Source organism: Balaenoptera acutorostrata, chromosome X (assembly GCF_949987535.1).
Source record: "Balaenoptera acutorostrata chromosome X, mBalAcu1.1, whole genome shotgun sequence".
NCBI classification, from domain to species: domain Eukaryota; kingdom Metazoa; phylum Chordata; class Mammalia; order Artiodactyla; family Balaenopteridae; genus Balaenoptera; species Balaenoptera acutorostrata.
Window position 1 is genome coordinate 15,132,152 of NC_080085.1, and position 18,745 is coordinate 15,150,896.

Genomic DNA, 18,745 nt, shown 5'->3' on the forward strand with positions numbered 1-18,745 from the left:
ATGTGTGCTAAAGCAATAAGCTGGCATTTCTCTAACTTTAAAGTGCAAAGAAGTAACCACAACGGTGGGGTTGTGTTAAAATGCAGATTCTACTGCATGAGGTCTGAGGCAGAGCCAGAGATGCTGCATTTCCGACAAGCTCCCAGCTGCTGCTACTGGTTCCCCACCATACTTAAGCAGCAAGGCAATAAGCTGTGTGGCTTTCAAAATCAGAGGAGAGACAGAGAGTGGCTGTAAGTGACACTGCTGCCATCCCCAGTGCACATTAGCTTTCTAAGTTCAGCACCCACAGGCTCTTTATTCCCTCCCAGGAAATGGGCAACCCCTAGCACTTTGAGGGTGCAGGCCCTCTGATGCAAGGTGAGGCAGGAAGTCTGGCCTGGGCCCATTTGCTTCTGGGTTCCCCTATAACTTAGCTTCTTCCAGTCGTCTCTGCCTCTGGGTTTCCTGGAACCAGACGCAGGCAGCGTTTCCTCCTGCCTTTGGCCCCGCTCCTGCTAAACTGGGGCTCAGGTTTTCAGCCCAGCCTCCCTTGCCTTGTCCTCAGTGTTGTGTGGCCTCCTGTTTTCATGCCTCTGTTTCTACCTGACTCTGTCAAGCTCAGTCCTCTCCTGATTATTCAACCTGCCGTCAACCTTGGCCCATTAAACACAGATTCTCTGGTCCCAAATTCACCTTGCTTTAATAAAATGACTCAGTCAGGTTCAGAGTTCTGTGCCTTTAAGGCCAACGGAGATCTTTCCGAGCTTTCAAAGGAGAGTCCTTGTAAAACCAAAAACTGTGCACCCAAATTCACTGGGATGACCTTGTCAATTCCTTCTCTCCCATCTCCATCCATATCAACACTGATTCCAGGTTTGTCCCAAAGACCTTGGCTCTCACATTCAAACTTACCTCTCCTCATTTGTGCTTACCTAGGGTCTGATGACTTGGCTTGACTTTCCCATCTCTCCAGCTCTCGCGTCTGGCCTCAGCCCGGTCCCTATGTCCGGTCCCATAGCTCCCCTCTTGGCATTGACCATTTGAAGCCGCACTATAGAACCCACAATGGGACAACTGCACAGCACCAGCACACATCACCCTGTGAGCCATGCTGCCCCACCTTGCACCTGGCAGCACCATCTCCTTTACTTACAGAATCCTGCCAAGTAGAACAAGGCACTACGGTGGCCTGAAACCCAGATGAGTGCCACCAGGTGCAGTAGCTTTCAATGAGGAAGCATAATGATTTTGCAGTCTTGTGGAGAAGTGATAATATTATAATTATGTAAGATGTAACCACTGGGAGAAACTGAGTGAAGAGTCTAATCAGACCTTTCTATGCTATCTTTGCAACTTCCTATAAATCTATAATTATTTTCAAATAAAAAGTTTTTGAAAAAGCAAAAGAGAGAGGGGGTAGAGAGAGGAAACATGCAAACTTTAGTGTGCATATAAATTGCCTGGGGGATTTATTAAGCTGCAGATTCAGATTCAGTAGGGCTAGGGCAGGGCCTGAGACTCTATGTTTTCTAACCAGCTCCCAAGGGATGCCGAAGCTGTTCACGGACCTTCCTTTGAGTATCAAAGTCATAGAACATGCTTTTTTAATGAAATGTTTTGGTCAGTCAAAAATTAACATGCTTTTAAAATATATATATATCTAGGTCAATTTGATACCATTTTCAAAATTCCTAACTGGGCACAGTTACTGTATAAAATACATTCTATCACCTCCAGTTTATCTCCATCATCAAGTATAATAGTTCTTTCACACTTGCACTGAAGTCTTACAATGGAGTTAGGTACCTCCCAGCTCTGAGTCTCTCTCCCTCAGCCAGAAGCGGCCCAGGCCCCCTTCATGACTGTTGGGGCCCAATAGATAGGTTATCTTGACAGTTCCTTGGGGCTTGGCCATAAGAATAAGGGTCTGCCTTCCAGTAGCCTAGGCCCTTGTGAACTAAAATTTTCCTGATAGCATATTCCTTTGGGGAAAGGGCTGTGCCCTTCTGTCTTGCATTAACTGAGGCACTAGCCAAGTGACTGGCACAGGCCAGACTCCTACCATCATAGACGACATGGGGAGGGGGGCAGAACCTGGGAGGAAGCTCCAGGAAGGATCAGGACTGGCTTCAAGCTTCAGGTGTAGAAAACTCAGAAACAGGTGAAAAGGACCCAGAAAAAGCATTGCAAACAGACTTTGACTGGTCTTTATCTGCAAGTGGGGGATGGGTGTGTTGGGTGGGAGTAACGAGCCAGAGAGACGACAGACACTCACTGCCCCTCAAATGTTGTGTCTTCTTCCTAGATTTTATATGAACTCAAACCTGCATTCACTGCCCCTAGAGGAGACTATTCCTGTGACAATTTGTTACTGACATAAAGTTTAGAATTAAAAATATTCTCAGCCCCCAATGTGTCCATCAACGGATGAATGAATAAAGAAGATGTGGTATCCCAGCTATAAAATTAATAAGTCCTGAAGATGTAATGTACAACATGGGGACTATAATTAATAATATTGTATTGTATATTTGAAAGTGGCTAAGACAGTAGACCTTAAACATTCATTACACGGAAAAAAAAAACTCTAACTGTGTGGTGATGGATGTTAACTAGACATTATGGTGATCATTTCGAAAAATACACAAATATCAAATCATTATATTGTACAACTGAAACTAATATAATGTTATATGTCAACTATATCTACTTTATTTTTAAAGATATAAAGAAATAAATGAGAAATTTATGTGGAATGCCTGGCACATATTTTTTTTAATTGAAGTATGGTTGATTTACAATGTTGTGTTAGTTTCAGGTGCAGCAAAGTGATTCAGTTATATAGATATACAGATATAGATATATTCTTTTTCAGATTCTTTTCCATTACAGGTTATTGCAAGACTTGGCACATATTTTTAAGTGTACAACTCAATGGTTTTTAGTACACTGGCACATTTTTAATGCTCAGAAATATTAGATATTGTTGGTGTTATTATGATTGGTGTCACAAAATCACTAGATTGTCAGCTCCCTAGGCTTGTCTTTATTAATCTCCAAATCCTCGTAACACCTAGTACTGTCCTTCCACATCAGAGGTGCTAAATAAAGTGATCTGCATAATCAAACAAAAGATGCGCTACACACACACACACACACACACACACAGAAGAATACTATTCAGCCATGAGAAAGAAGGAAATCCTGCCATCTGTGACAACATGGATGGACCCTGAAGGCATTATGCTAAGTGAAATAAGCCAGACAGAGAAAGACAAATATTGCATGCTATCACTTATAAGTGGAATCTAGAAAAAGTCAAACTCATAGGAACAGAGAGCAGAAAAGTGGTTTCCAGGGGCTGGGGGGAGAGGCGTGGGGGAAATAGGGAGAGGCTAGTAAAGGAGTACAAACTTTCAGCTCTATGATGAATAAGGTCTGAGAATCTAATGTACAGGATGGTGATTATAGTTGATAACACTTTATTGTATAATTGAAATTTGCTAAGAGAATAGAACTTAAATGTTCTCACAGAAAAAAAAGATAAATATGTGAGGTGATGGATGTGTTACTTAACTAGATGGGGAAAACCTTCCACAACATATACATATATCAAATCATCACAATGTACACTTTAAATATCTTACCATTTTACTTGTCAATTATACCTCAGTAAAGCTGAAAAAAATCTCAGCTCATACTTGAATATTCTAAAGGTGCAAACTCCAGAGCAACTAGTTATAAACTACATTTAACTAGAGATTAAAAGAGAAAGTTGAAAGGTAATCTCTCAGCAATCATAAACCCAAAATTTATTTACATACATAAAAAACCACGCATGCTTTTTCAGTAACCTCTCTTTTTACTACCACATCTGGAAGAAAGAATCTGAAATTAAAATGCAGTCAGATGGAAGCAACCTAAATGTCCATCGACAGATGAATGGATAAAGAAGAGGTGGCACATATATACAATGGAATATTACTCAGCCATAAAAAGAAATGAAATGGAGGTATTTGTAATGAGGTGGATGGAGTTAGAGTCTGTCATACAGAGTGAAGTAAGTCAGAAAGAGAAAAACAAATACAGTATGCTAACACATATATACGGAATCTAAGGGGAAAAAAAAAAGAAAAAAAAAAGGCCATGAAGAACCTAGTGGCAAGACGGGAATAAAGACACAGACCTACTAGAGAATGGACTTGAGGATATGGGGAGGGGGTGGGGTGAGATGTGACAGGGTAAGAGAGTGTCATGGACATATATACACTACCAAATGTAAAATAGATAACTAGTGGGAAGCAGCCGCATAGCACAGGGAGATCAGCTCGGTGCTTTGTGACCACCTAGAGGGGTGGGATGGGGAGGGTGGGAGGGAGGGAGATGCAAGAGGGAAGAGAAATGGGAACATATTGTATATGTATAACTGATTCACTTTGTTATAAAGCAGAAGCTAACACACCATTGTAAGGCAATTATACTTCAATAAAGATGTTTAAAAAAAAAAATGCAGTCAGGTCGCTAGACGCTTTTGAGACTCAGGCCTCCCACAGTTCCGTCGGTGGACACTAACTGGCGACACAAAGAAATGAGCCAAATCATTGGCGCATGGTGCTCAAAACCGAGAGCAAGAAAAGCAATTCCGAAAGTTTTGGAATGAAAAAGAGAAAACAGAAACAAAGCACGCAGAAGAGTGGAGATGATCTGGGATCAGTTCAGATGAGCGGTTCAGATGAGGTTAATGAATAAAAATCATACAGGCGCCCAAATACGCTACATTAGCAACAATTTGAAATGGGGAAAATAGAGCTCTCAGAAAATTACCACATAAGACACCACATCTCCCCAAATACTCCAAGTAAAATTTAAAACTTCAATTAGAGAATAGCTTGATACTGAAACATCAGCTGAGCAAGGAGATTTAGGCAGCAATGAACTTGAGTTTGAGAGGCCTAGGCTGGCCACATAGCCCTGTTTACACTTTCCCACATTGCACCACACTGTGGATTACGTTTAAACTCCAGGTCACAGGGGCTGGGGGGCAGGGGGAGAGGGCACAACTTCCCCCTCCCCCCACTTCAATACAAGTGAAGGCCCCCAACACAGAGCCAAGCATGAAGCAGGCTCGTGCTGAATTGCCCCTCACCTCCTCCCCAGTACACACCCTCCAGATGCCCAGGGCAAAATGTGGGGTCTCTGTTATTGCAAAACTCATTTCACAACCAATCAGAAGAAAGACTGTAATGGAAAAACAGCTTCTTTATCCTTGCCGGTTCTCAGCTTTTACAAAGTTTGTTTACAGTGGAGTATAAATTAACCCAAGAAATTGAAATTGGATATAGCTCAGGCCTCCAAAGGCAACCCCAGTGGGCGGTGATCTGAGAGAGGCTGCCCTGTCTTGCCAGAGTTCTGGGAGGGTAAAGCAAACGCAACCAGCCTCCCGCCTCTGCCTGGTCCTCTGGCAGCCCCACACACTCCTGTTTCCCCACCCCCGGCCCACCGTCAGCCCTCAAAGCTGCTGAAATCAGAATGACTCTGGAATTGCTATTACCAAACTTCTTACTTCACAGAAAGATAGAATTCAGAGCTCGCCATGGGCAAAATCGCCAAGTACACAGAATTTGTCTCTTTGAACCCATCTCCCTCTTTCCCAGATAACATTTGCTTTTTTTTTTTTTAACATTTGTTTTTTAATAGCTGCTTCCAAGGGCTCACCCGTCCCCCCAGGCCTTTCCTCACACCAGGAGAAGGCTACCTCCTCAGCCTCTGCATGGGGCGCTTTATGTTCTTCAGGGAAGCTCCACTGAGAGGAAATATAGTCCATACACTTTCTCAAATGGGCAGCAGCTCTCTGAAATGAAATCCTCCAGCGTGATCAAGTGAATACGCCCCCAGAATGTAAAGGCAAAATAAAGTCTGCCTGATAGGAGAATGGATATACTTTCTGGGGTGCAAAATATTTCATCAATCCCAGGAGCTCTTCCAAAGAGATACCAGCAAAAGGTAAAATCTACTTGGCAGACAACAGCACAGGCTACTACCGCAGCAGCTTCTCCTCACCTTAACAGGATCATGGAGGAACAAAGAATCCCACTCAAGGCTATTTAAGAATGAGGAAATCATCAAACCTTTAACTGAAGCATATTGGCTCTAACTCAGCCCTTGAAGCCACAGACTGCCAACTTGTTCCTTTTTCCTTCCTCCACTGCTGGTTGGGGGCCTTTTATTTGCCAGGTACTGTGCTAGTTCTGGAATGGAATTGCCAAGAAGTTAGACCCAGTGCCTGCCCTCATGGAGGTGACAGCCACACAGAAAACACAGGCAAGAGAGAAAAGCCTAAGGATAAGTTCTGGGTGTAGGAGGCCCACCCCAAATCAGTAACTCTTGAAATGGGGCCTCGCATCCGTGTTTTAAGGAGCCCTTCAGGATTCTGATGCACTTCCCAGTTTGAGAACCACTGCTCTAGGCAGAAAACTTCATGACTTTCTAATCTGTGAGTCCCTTAGTCCCTTCACATGTGGTTTACACACAGGATTTCATTTTATAGTTCCAGGGGATAATAATAGTCTGCAAGGTAGATTATTGCTTAAGATAATGCTGGCTGCTGAAATGAATAAACCTAAAATTTCAGCAGCTTAAGACAACAGAAATTTATTTCTGGCTCATATTATAGGCCCACACAGGTGTCCATTCTGGCAGTGAGAGGAGGAGAGAATCTGCTCCACTCAGTCATTGAGGGACCTAGGCTAGTGGAAGCTTTACCATCTTCATCACGAGGCTTCCAAGGTCACCTGGGAGTCAATATAGAGCCAGCAGGTGGGAGAAGAGAGCATAGAGAATCCACCCCTTCTTCATAAGCACCCTCAGCCAGAAGTAACACATATCACTTCCATTCACATTCCATTGGTAGTCATATGGGCCTCACCTAGATGCACGTGGTACAGAGAAATGTAGTTCCTGTCTGGAAAGTTGCTTCCCAGTCACCACTGCATACTCTGGAAAAGTTGTGTAAATTTCTGATGGGCAGTTGTCATCTCTACCACAGTAGGGGTGACAGTTTTGCAGGTGAACAAAGGTTTAGCCAGAATAAGAAACTGACTGAAAGTCATACAGCTTGTAAACCTGGAATGAGAATTCAAACCACAGGCTAATTCCATAGTGCTGCTCTTTAGAATACCTCACCATCATGTCCATGGTCACACCTCTGTGCTGGGCTGAATAATGCCCCCTCCCTCAAAAGATGTACACATCCTAATCCCTGGAACCTGTGACTATGTCATCTTACATGGCAAAAGCGACTTGGCAGATGTAATTAAGGATCTTCCTGGTGGGCTCAATGCAATCACAAGAGGCCTTATAAAAGAGGGAGGCTGTAGAGTTAAGGCCAAAGAGAAAAAAGGAGATGTGCTAATGGAACCAGAGGGTGGAGTGATGTGCCTCGAAGATGGAGGAAGAGGCCACTAGCCAAGGAACGCAGGCAGCCTCTAGAAGCTGGAAAAGGCAAGGAAACAGGCTCTGCCTGAAGCTTCCAGAAGGAACACAGCCCTGATAACACCTTGATTTTAGACTTCTGACTTCCAGAGCTGTAAAAGAATAAATTTGTGCTGTTTTAAGCCACTAAGTTTGTGGCAATTTGTTACAGCAGCCCTGGGAAACTGATAACCCTCTCAGCACCATGGTTTTCTGTTGGATAACTTGGTAACAGACCCCTTTGGGCAACGCCTCGAGATCTCTCCCCTCCATTTTTTCCATAGTCCCACCCAACAAGAAGCCCTTCCGTCACCTGTGTCCTCCCAGTCTGCCCAGAAGGGGCAGAGCTGACAAGGAAAATGATGTGTCCTCATATTATCAGAACTTCACACAGAACCAAGATGTCAATCTAAGCATCATTTTAAAAGTACTAAAAGAAAATAACGTTTTAAAAGTTCTTGAAAACAGCCATTCATAATTCTTTTAAAAGCTCAGAAAACTAGGAATAGAGAGGTAAAGGTCTTCAACTTGATAAAGACCATCTATTAAAAAACCTACAACTAACATCATACTTAATGAAAGGTGAAAGACTGAATGCTTTCCCTCTAAGATCAGGAACAAGAAAAGGATGTCCATTCTAACCACTCTTATTGAACATAGTACCAGGAGTCCTAGCAAGCACATGGCAAGAAAAGGAAATAAGTTGCATACAGCTCAGAAAGAAAGATAGAAAACCACTCCCTGTTTGCAGATGACATTCTCTACACAGAAAATTCCAAAGAATCTACAAAAATAACTCCTAGAACTAATAAGTGAATTCAGTAAGGTTGCAGATACAAGATAAACACACAAAAATGCTCATACCATTTACATATACTAACAATAAACATAAGGAAACCGAAATTAAAAACACAGTACCATTTACACTCACTACAAAGAAAATGAAATACTTAGGTATAATCTTAGAAAAACATATTCAGGATCTGTATCCTGAAAATTACAAAATGCTGATGAAAAAATCAAAGAAGAACTAAATAAATGGATGCCCATAGATTAGAATACTAAACTTAGTAAAGATGTCAATTATCCCCAAGCTGAAATCTATAGGCTTAGTGCAATTACTATCAAAATCTCAGCAAGGATTTTTGGAGACATAGATAAGACTATGGTAAAACTTATATGAAAAGGCACAAAACCTAGAATCACTAGAACAATTTTTTAAAAGAATAAAATTGGAGGAATCACTTTACCTGATTTTAAGACTTACTATACAGCTACAGTAATCAAGACAGTGTGACACTGGCAGAGGGACAGACACATAGATCAATGGAACAGAACAAAGAACCCAGAAATAGAGCTACACAAATGTGCCCAACTGATTTTTGGCCAAGGTGCAAAAGCAATACAATGGAGGAAAGATAGACTTTTCAACACATGGTGCTGCAGAAATTAGATATCCATAGGCAGAATAAATGAACCTTAACCTAAGTTTCACATCATGGACAAAAATTAACTCAAAATGGATCACAGACTTAAATGCAAAACATAAAGCTATAAAACTTTTAGAAAAAAAATTAGGAGAAATCCTTTGGGATCTAGGCCTAGGCAAAGGGGAGGGGATATGGCTTGCTGTTGGAAACTTCTTGGTGCTGGCCAGACCCCGGAGGGTATGTGATAATCCTTTGTTCTTGCAGCTGTCCACATAGGTCTGGTCACAATACTCCTGTAAACCTCCAACAAGATAATTCTTATTTTCTGTTATGCAACTTTTTATCTCTATATGAAGATCAAGCCTGGGAGGCAGAGCCTTGAGAAAGGGCTATTATGTATATTTCAGACTCTAGGCAACATTCTTTTAGGAAGGTGCAGAGCCAGCATGACTAAGCACAGGCAACAGAGCACAAAGGTTAGAGCTAGAGGAATAGATCCAATATGGAGTCAGGTTTGTTCTTCTCTGTTACAACAGGACCAGACATTTCACCAAAGATAATTTAAAGATGACAAATATGCACATGTAAGGATGTTCAATATCATCAGCCATTAGAGAAATGTGAATTAAAACCAAAATGAGATATTATTGCACACCTATGGGAATGTGAAAATGTCTAAAATAAAAAATAGTGAAAACACTGAATGCTGATGAGGATACAGAGAAAATTGATAACTCATATATTATTGGTGGAAATGTAAAATGGTGCAGCCACTCTGGAAAAGTTTGGCAGTTTCTTATAAACCTAGATATACATTTACCATACAACCCAGAATTTCACATATTCCAAAGAAAAGGAAAGTTATGTTTACTCAAAAACCTGTACACAAACGTTCATAGCAGCTATATTCATAATAGCCAAAGATGGGAAACAACCTGAATGTATTTCAATAGGTGAATGGTTAAACAAACTATGGTGCATCCATACCATGGAATATAACTCAGCAATAAAGAGGAATGAACTATTGATACAGGTGACAACTTAAATGGACCCCAAGGGAATTATGCTAAATGAAAAAGGCAATCTCAAACAACTACATACTGTGATTTGATGTATATAACATTACTGAAATAACAAAACTATAGAGATGGACAGGGTCATTACCAGGGGTTAGGGACTGTGAGAGAGGAGTATGTGGCTATAAAGAGGTAGCACGAGGGAGCCTGGTGATGATGGAAGAGTCCTGTATCATGACTGTGACGGTAATTACTCGAAGTTACACACGTGATAAATTTTCACGAAGCGACACACACACAAATGAGTACAAGTATAACTGGCGATAACTGGCTATGTGTGAATAAGCTCTGGTTTTGATATTATACTGTAGTTAGGCAAGATGTCAGCATTGATGGAGGTGGATTGTAGGATGCACAGAACCTTCCTGTACATGTCTTGGCAACTTCCTGTGAACCTGTAATTATTTCCAAATAAAAAGTTTACAAATAAAAATAAGAAAGAATTCTTGACAGTTTACAAAATGATGTCACAAGCATCCTTTGATCTCATACGAGCCTCACAGTAACACAGGAGGATGCATAGAGTAGATTTCAATCCCATCTTACACGTGGACAATCAGATGCAGATAACCTCCGCTTTTATGATCACCCAATCCAAAGCTCTCTCCCCCTTCTCCCCACATAGTAGGCATGAAGTTTAATGTGAGGAATTCAACTGTACCAAAAATGCCCCATTTCTTTGTATTCTTTGAATCAAAGCAAATCAGGCTCTAAATACCCATTCTGTCATGCTTGCAGGAAATCCAATCTTTGGCATTATTGGGTTCCCCCCTGCCTTGCCCTGGCATCACACAAAGATCTGGGAAGCTTCTCTGATACCCAGGAAATAGGCAAAGGGGATCTTCAGTTTACCATGATGGCAGCTACCATCACCATTGTCTTAGTACAGGTGGCATACAGATGTCTCCGTATCCAAGGTTCCAAACCTGACCAAGACACGATGCCCTGGGTGTAAAAACCTCCGAGATGCTTAAGGAAGGTACAATTCAGGATACCAGCATCGGCCAAGTTTCCTCTAATGGAGGGACCATGACCTACCTCCCCTACTCCAGCCATCTCATTAAGAGATGTTTTTCCAATAAAATGTTACTTCTTATATTTAATAATTATTTATTATTTACGGTTATAGGAAACAAATTTTAAACAAATTTGCATACATGTTTTGTTGCTGTGATACATGAGAGACTGATCACTAAAAGACTGCCAAGCATAAAAGTATCAATGTATCACATCAGGATAAAATTCTGTGGGGGAAGTGAAATGGAAATATAATTTCAAGGAGTAAAAGGAATGAAGTAAAGTGTCTGATTGTTAAAGAGCTTGTCTTTTACTTTTTAAATGGATGATGGTGGCTGTCACATCATAATGATGTTTTTTTTTTAACGTCTTTATTGGAGTATAATTGCTTTACAATGGTGCGTTAGCTTCTGCTGTATAACAAAGTGAATCAGCCATACATATACACATATCCCCATATCCCATCCCTCTTGCAATTCCCTCCTACCCTCCCTATCCCACCCCTCTAGGTGGTCACAAAGCACCAAGCTGATCTCCCCGTTCCATGCAGCTGCTTCGCACCAGCCATCCATTCTACATTTGGTAGTGTATATATGTCCATGCCACTCTCTCACTTCACCCCAGCTTACCCTTCCCCCTCCCCGTATCCTCAAGTCCATTCTCTACATCTGCGTCTTTATTCCTGTCCTGCCCCTGGGTTCTTCATAACCACTTTTTTTTTTTAGATTCCATATATATGTGTTAGCAGACGGTATTTGTTTTTCTCTTTCTGACTTACCTCACTCTGTATGACAGACTCTAGGTCCATCCACCTCACTACAAATAACTCAATTTTGTTTCTTTTTATGGCTGAGTAATATTCCATTGTATATATGTGCCACATCTTCTTTATCCATTCATCTGTCGATGGACACTTAGGTTGCTTCCATGTCCTGGCTACCGTAAATAGTGCTGCAATGAACATTGTGGTCCATGTCTCTTTTTGAATTATGGTTTTATCAGGGTATATGCCCAGTAGTGGGATTGCTGGGTCGTATGACAGTTCTATTTTTAGTTTCTTAAGGAACCTCCATACTGTTCTCCATAGTGGCTGTATCAATTTACATTCCCACCAACAGTGCAAGAGGGTTCCCTTTTCTCCACACCCTCTCCAGCGTTCACTGTCTGTAGATTTTTTGATGATGGCCATTCTGACCGATGTGAGGTGAGACCTCATTGTAGTTTTGATTTGCATTTCTCTAATGATTAGTGAGGTTGAACATCCTTTCATGTGTTTGTCGGCAATCTGTATATCTTCTGTGAAGAAATGTCTATTTAGGTCTTCTGCCCATTTTTGGATTGGGTTGTGCCTTATGTGTTGAGGTGCCCCTATGCTGGGTGCGTTGGGTGTATAAATATTTACAATTGTTATATCTTCTTCTTGGATTGATCCCTTGATCATTATGTAGTATCCTTCTTTGTCTCTTGTAATAGTCTTTATTTTAAAGTCTATTGTGTCTGGTATGAGTATTGTTACTCCAGCTTTCTTTTGATTTCCATTTGCATGGAATATCTTTTTCCATCCCCTCACTTTCAGTCTGTATGTGTCCCTAGGTCTGAAGTGGGTCTCTTGTAGACAGCGTATATATGGCTCTTGTTTATGTATCCATTCAGCCAGTCTATGTCCTTTGGTGGGAGCATTTAATCCATTTACATTTAAGGTAATTCTCGGTATGTATGTTCCTATTACCATTTTCTTAATTGTTTTGGGTTTGTTATTGCAGGCCTTTTCCGTCTCTTGTGTTTCCTGCCTAGAGAAGTTCCTTTAGCATTTGTTGTAAAGCTGGTTTGGTGGTGCTGAATTCTCTCAGCTTTTGCTTGTCTGTAAAGGTTTTAAATTTCTCCATTGAATCTGAATGAGATCCTTGCTGGGTAGAGTAATCTTGGTTGTAGGTTCTTCCCTTTCATCACTTGAAATATGTCCTGCCACACCCTTCTGGCTTGCAGAGTTTCTGCTGAAAGATCAGCTGTTAACCTTATGCGGATTCCCTTGTATGTTATTTGCTGCTTTTCCCTTGCTGTTTTAAATATTTTTTCTTTGTATTTAATTTTTGATAGTTTGATTAATATGTGCCTTGGCGTGTTTCTCCTTGGATTTATCCTGTATGGGACTCTCTGTGCTTCCTGGACTTGATTGACTGTTTCCTTTCCCATATTAGCTATAATCTCTAATTTCAACTATAATCTCTTCAAATATTTTCTCAGTCCCTTTCTTTTTCTCTTCTTCTTCTGGGACCCCTATAATTCGATTGTTGGTGCGTTTACTGTTGTCCAAGAGGTCTCTGAGACTGCCTTCAATTCTTTTCATTCTTTTTTCTTTATTCTGCTCTGCAGTAGTTATTTCTACTGTTTTATCCTCCAGGTCACTTATCAGTTCTTCTGCCTCAGTTATTCTGCTATTGATTCCTTCTAGAGAATTTTTAATTTCATTTATTGTGTTGTTCGTCAGTGTGTTTGCTCTTTAGTTCTTCTAGGTCCTTGTTAAATGTTTCTTGTATTTTCTCCATTCTATTTCCAAGATTTTGGATCATCTTTCCTATCATTACTCTGAATTCTTTTTCAGGTAGACTGCCTACTTCCTCTTCATTTGTTAGGTCTGGTGGGTTTTTACCTTACTCCTTCATCTGCTGCGTATTTCTCTGTCTTCTCATTTTGCTTAACATACTGTGTTTGGGGTCTCCTTTTCGCAGGTTGCAGGTTTGTAGTTCCTGTTGTTTTTGGTGTCTGCCCCCAGTGGCTAAGGTTGGTTCAGTGGGTTGTGTAGGCTTCCTGGTGGAGGAGACTGGTGCCTGTGTTCTGGTGAATGAGGCTGGATCTTGTCTTTCTGGTGGGCAGGTCCACGTCTGGTGTTGTGTTTTGGGGTGTCTGTGAACTTATTATGATTTTAGGCAGCCTCTCTGCTAATGGGTGGGGTTGTGTTCCTATCTTTCTAGTTGTTTGGCATGGGGTGTCCAGCACTGGAGCTTGCTGGTCATTGAGTGGCGCTGGGTATTAGCGTTCAGACAGAGATCTCTGGGAGAGCTCTTGCCGATTGATATTACGTGGGGCAGGGAGGCCTCTGGTGGACCTATGTCCTGAATTCGGCTCTCCCACCTCAGAGGCTCAGGCCTGACAGCCAACCAGAGCACCAAGACCCTGTCAGCCACACGGCTCAGAAGAAAAGGGAGAAAAAAAAGAAATAAAAAATAAAGTTATTAAAATAAAAAATTAAAAAATTATTAAAATAAAAAAATTAAAATGTACTAAAAAGAAAAAAAAAGAAGAGAGCAACCAAGCCAATAAACAATTCTCCAATGATAACAAGTGCTAAAAACTATACTAAAAAAAACCAGACAGACAGAACCCTAGGACAAATGGTAAAACCAAACCTATACAGACAAAATCACACGAAGAAGCATACACATACACACTCACAAAAAGAGAAAAAGGGAAAAAATATATTTATATATATATTTTAAAAAAAGGAAAAGAGCAACGAAATCAATAAACAAATCTACCAATGATAATAAGCTCTAAATACTAAACTAAGATAAACATAAAACCAGAAACAAATTAGATGCAGAGAGCAAACCCCAAGCCTACAGTGGCTCCCAAAGTCCACCATCTCAATTTTGGGACGATTCGTTGTCTATTCAGGTATTCCACAGATGTGGGGTACATCAAGTTGATTGTGGGGATTTAATCTGCTGCTCCTGAGGCTGCACGGAGAAATTTCCCTTTCTCTTCTTTGTTCGCACAGCTCCTGGGGTTCAGCTTTAGATTTGGCCCTGCCTCTGCATGTAGGTCACCCTCTGGCGTCCGTTCTTCGCCCAGACAGGAGGGGGTTAAAGGAGTGGCTGATTCGGGGGCTCTGGCTCACTCAGGCCGGGGGGAGGGAGGGGTACGGAATGTGGGGAGAGCCTGCGGCGGCAGAGGCCAGCATGACGCTGCAGCAGCCTAGGGCGTGCCGTGTGTTCTCCTGGGGAAGTTGTCCCTGGATCATGGGACCCTGGCAGTGGCGGGCTGCACAGGCTCCCGGGAGGGCAGGTGTGGATAGGACCTGTGCTTGCACGCAGTCTTCTTGGTGGCTGCAGCAGCAGCCTTAGCGTCTCATGCCCATCTCTGGTGTCCGCGCTGATAGCCGCGTCTTGCACCTGTCTCTGGAGCTTGTGCAGGCGGTGCTCTGCCTTCTGTGGGCAGACAGGGAAGGAATCCCCCCTCCTCGCTCAGCCCAAAACAATGGTCTCTTGCCCCTTAGGCAGGTCCAGACCTTTTCCCGGACTCCCTCCTGGCTAGCTGTGGCGCACTAGCCCCCTTCAGGCTGTGTTCACGCAGACAAACCCAGTCCTTTCCCTGGGATCCGACCTCCGAAGCCCGAGCCTCAGCTCCCAGGCGCCACCGGCCCCGGCGGGTGAGCAGACAAGCCTCTCGGGCTGCTGAGTGCCGGTCGGCACCGATCCTCTGTGCGGGCATCTCTCCGTTTTGCCCTCCGCACCCCTGTGGCTGCACTCTCCTCCATGGCTCCGAAGCTTCCCCCCCACCCACCCCCCATCTCTGCCAGTGAAGGGGCTTCCTAGTGTGTGGAAACTTTTCTTCCTTCACAGCTCCCTCCCAGAGGTGCAGGTCCTGTCCCTATTCTTTCGTCTCTGTCTTTTCTTTTTTTCTTTTGCCCTACCCAGGTACGTGGGGAGTTTCTTGCCTTTTGGGAAGTCTGAGGTCTTCTGCCAGCGTTCAGTAGGTGTTCTGTAGGAGCTGTTCCACATGTAGATGTATTTTTGATGTATTTGTTGGGAGGAAGGTGATCTCCATGTCTTACTCCTCCGCCATCTTGAAGGTCCCCACCCATAATGATGTTTTGATACCAGCAAGTACAGTATGAGTTTTAGTTTTAAATATCAATAGTTACAATATATTATTGTATATTACATCTTTTAGAATTATAATATTTAAACTTATAAAGGATTTTAGATATCAACTTTAAAAGTGTGAGGGAATATGTAGTTTTTCAAAATTCTTTTAGAGGACATGCAAGCAGAAAAAGATTTGGAAGCCCACTGATTTAGACCAAAGTTTCCTCAGTGTGGTATTCAATACAGAGACATCTCTTCACATGGAAAACAAGATTATTTTACTTAGCACGATGATGGTCCACAGACTTCACTTGCCCAACATTTACATCTTCCTGCTTCTCCTCCACCATCTGCCCTTTGCCCTGTCTTATTGTGAGACTCCTCAGCACTGACTCTGCAGCCCTCCCCTACACCTTCCCATCTCTACCTCTTACAGTGCCCCTTCCTGGTTCTTAATGCTGCCCTCGAATGGCTTCCTTCTCAGTACCCTTCTTTAACTACTACTGCACTTTAATTCTAGCCCAGTCCTCTGCCTCCTCCAGCCTCCCCATCTCCCTTACAGAACTCCTTCTAAGACTCTTCCCTTCTCTCAGCATTCTAGTCCTTTATGAGTCACAGCCAGTCACAGCCTCAGCTTGCCTACAATCTCTCACCCCCTAGACACTGTTCCCTGGTTATACATGGAAATAGACAAACATCATGAAGATGGTTCAGAAGTGACTGAATCTCAAAAACCACTGCTTTAAACATAATGCATGTGGATCTGAACAAGATGCTTGACCAGTCCCTTATTATATCCACACAGAAAAAATATAGACATGTGGTTAGATAAAAATACAGTGAGGTAGATCCATTTATCTGGAGAGATTTGGAATTAGGTCACTCTAAATGTGATGGCATATGATCAGAGCTGAAGGAGAAAAACAGGCAATAAGTGAGGAGAGTAGAGGATGAAGAGATCTCTGTGGGCTTGGCCAATCAGGGAAGCCTACCTGGAGAAGACAGGCTATGATTTGGGTGTCAGCCACTGCCCTGTTGTAGTTCTATCTCAGCTGTCTCCAAAGGTCACCCAGATACATTGGGTTATTCCACCATTCCTCAGAGCTTGCACATGCCAGTCTGGGATTTGTAGATGTCCTCCTGATACTCTTCATTGAAATACCTGGAAATGATAAACCCGTTGGTATTCAGTGACAGTCTCTGTATCAGCCAGCTATTGCTGCATAACTATTATACAATCACAAATATTTCAGTGTTCAAAATAAGCATTTATTTCTCACACACCATTAGTTTGCCTGGGGCCCAGAAGAACTAGCTTGAGTTCAGCTAGAAGGCCCTCCTTCAAGCTATAGGTCCACTGGGATTGGTTCCTTGTAATGAGCTGGACTCTAGTCTCTCCCACATGGGTTATTCTTGGGCCTAGGCTGAATAATCAGAACCCAGGGGAAGCTCCTCTCATGAACATGGCAAAAGCATGAGAGAGGGAAAATAGAAACATGTGAGGTCTCTTAAGGCTTTGGTTCAAAACCGAACTTGTGCTGCTTCTTCCCCTATTCTGTTGTCCAAATTAAGTCTCAAGGCCAAGCCCAAAATCAAGGGGTCGGGAAACCCATTTTGCCTTTTGTAAGAGAAGATGCAAAATTACAAGGCAAAGGGCATGGATACAGGGAGGGATGTAGAACTGGGGCTAATTAAGCCAACTTCCCACAATCTTCCATCTGCTTACTTGGACCCTGTGGGGCTCCTGGGCACAAAAGCCTTTCTGTGTCCCCCATTTCTTGTTTGTAGGAAGTAGGCTTCATTCAGCCTCCACGATTTTCTGTGAGTTCCAAAGGACAATTCAAACAGTTGCTAATCAGGCAAGGGAGGTGATGTGGAGACAAGGGAGAAGCAGTCAAAAAACAACAGTGCAGCCTTGGGGCAGGGTCCTGGTTCCTCCTCAAGGGATATACGTAACAATATCTTTGAGCTCTTCTGCAGAACTAAAACCCCCACTAAATGGAAGATGTTAACTGCTTGAAGAAGCATTCTTCATTTCAGAGAGAAGGTCACAGTTCAATAACCTCAAGAACCACAAAAGCCCATCATGAGACCACCTGACGGCAGACGATCTCTAGACTGAATGAATGCAGGCCCTGCACACACCCTGATCCTTATCAGCAACCCTGCCCCTTGACTATAAGACTTCTCACAGACCCTCCCAGGTTGGGACACACAGCTTTGAGGACATTAGCACTCTGTGGCCCCCTTTGCCCGGCAAAGCAATAAAGCTATTTTTTTCTACTTCACCCAAACTCTGTCTCCGAGACTTAATTCAGTGCTGGTGTACAGAGGCCCATTTTCGGTATCAGACCCAAAGAGCCCACCCAATCATCTGGCCTCATACTCCCTGGGTCTTGTCAGGACCCCAGGATTCTTGCTGTGCCTTCCCCTAAACCCCATTCCACAGCTCTTTCCATGCCAGGGAAGTTGGCTGCCAGAGACCTGACTCCATCACCAGCTCTTTCCAAGAACTATACCTTTGTTTATGATCCACTCCATCTCCCATCTAATTGAAGTCCCAGGTAATGATGCTATCTGCACTTAACACTGAATATCAGCAATTCCCATAAGCCAAAAGTCAAGCCACTTCCCTAGCCGGGATACAGTCTCTTTATTTCCTTTGTGTTGCTAAAAATCAGACCAGGGACAATTCTGTGATGGATTCTGCCTTCTCTCTTCCCTGAAGAAACTCTACCATATATTCTGTTTACCCCACTTTTTTTGGTCTCAGACCCTACTGGGACTCAGTCATCCCCAGCTGGGCCCCAGCCATCCCCAACTGGGCCCCCTCCATGCTCTAAGGCCAGTGCCGTTTTATAACGTATGTGTGTTTATAAGTTATGGTCTGTTGGCACTTGGC

The 18,745-nt window shown here is 42.7% G+C and overlaps 1 protein-coding gene across 5 annotated transcripts in view; it reads right to left on the bottom strand.

The window, feature by feature from the left end:
* RAI2 (retinoic acid induced 2) overlaps nt 1-18,745 on the bottom strand; it is a 411,537-nt gene that overhangs the window by 312,759 nt on the left and 80,033 nt on the right. For 4 of the 5 annotated variants that reach the window (XM_028164344.2, XM_057538162.1, XM_057538161.1 and 1 more), the window contains exon 2: nt 16,836-17,005. The exons of the other annotated variant lie outside the window; for it this stretch is intronic. The gene's annotated coding sequence lies outside the window, so the exon portion shown is untranslated. The remainder of the gene's footprint in view (nt 1-16,835; nt 17,006-18,745) is intronic. 5 annotated transcript variants of the gene reach the window in all.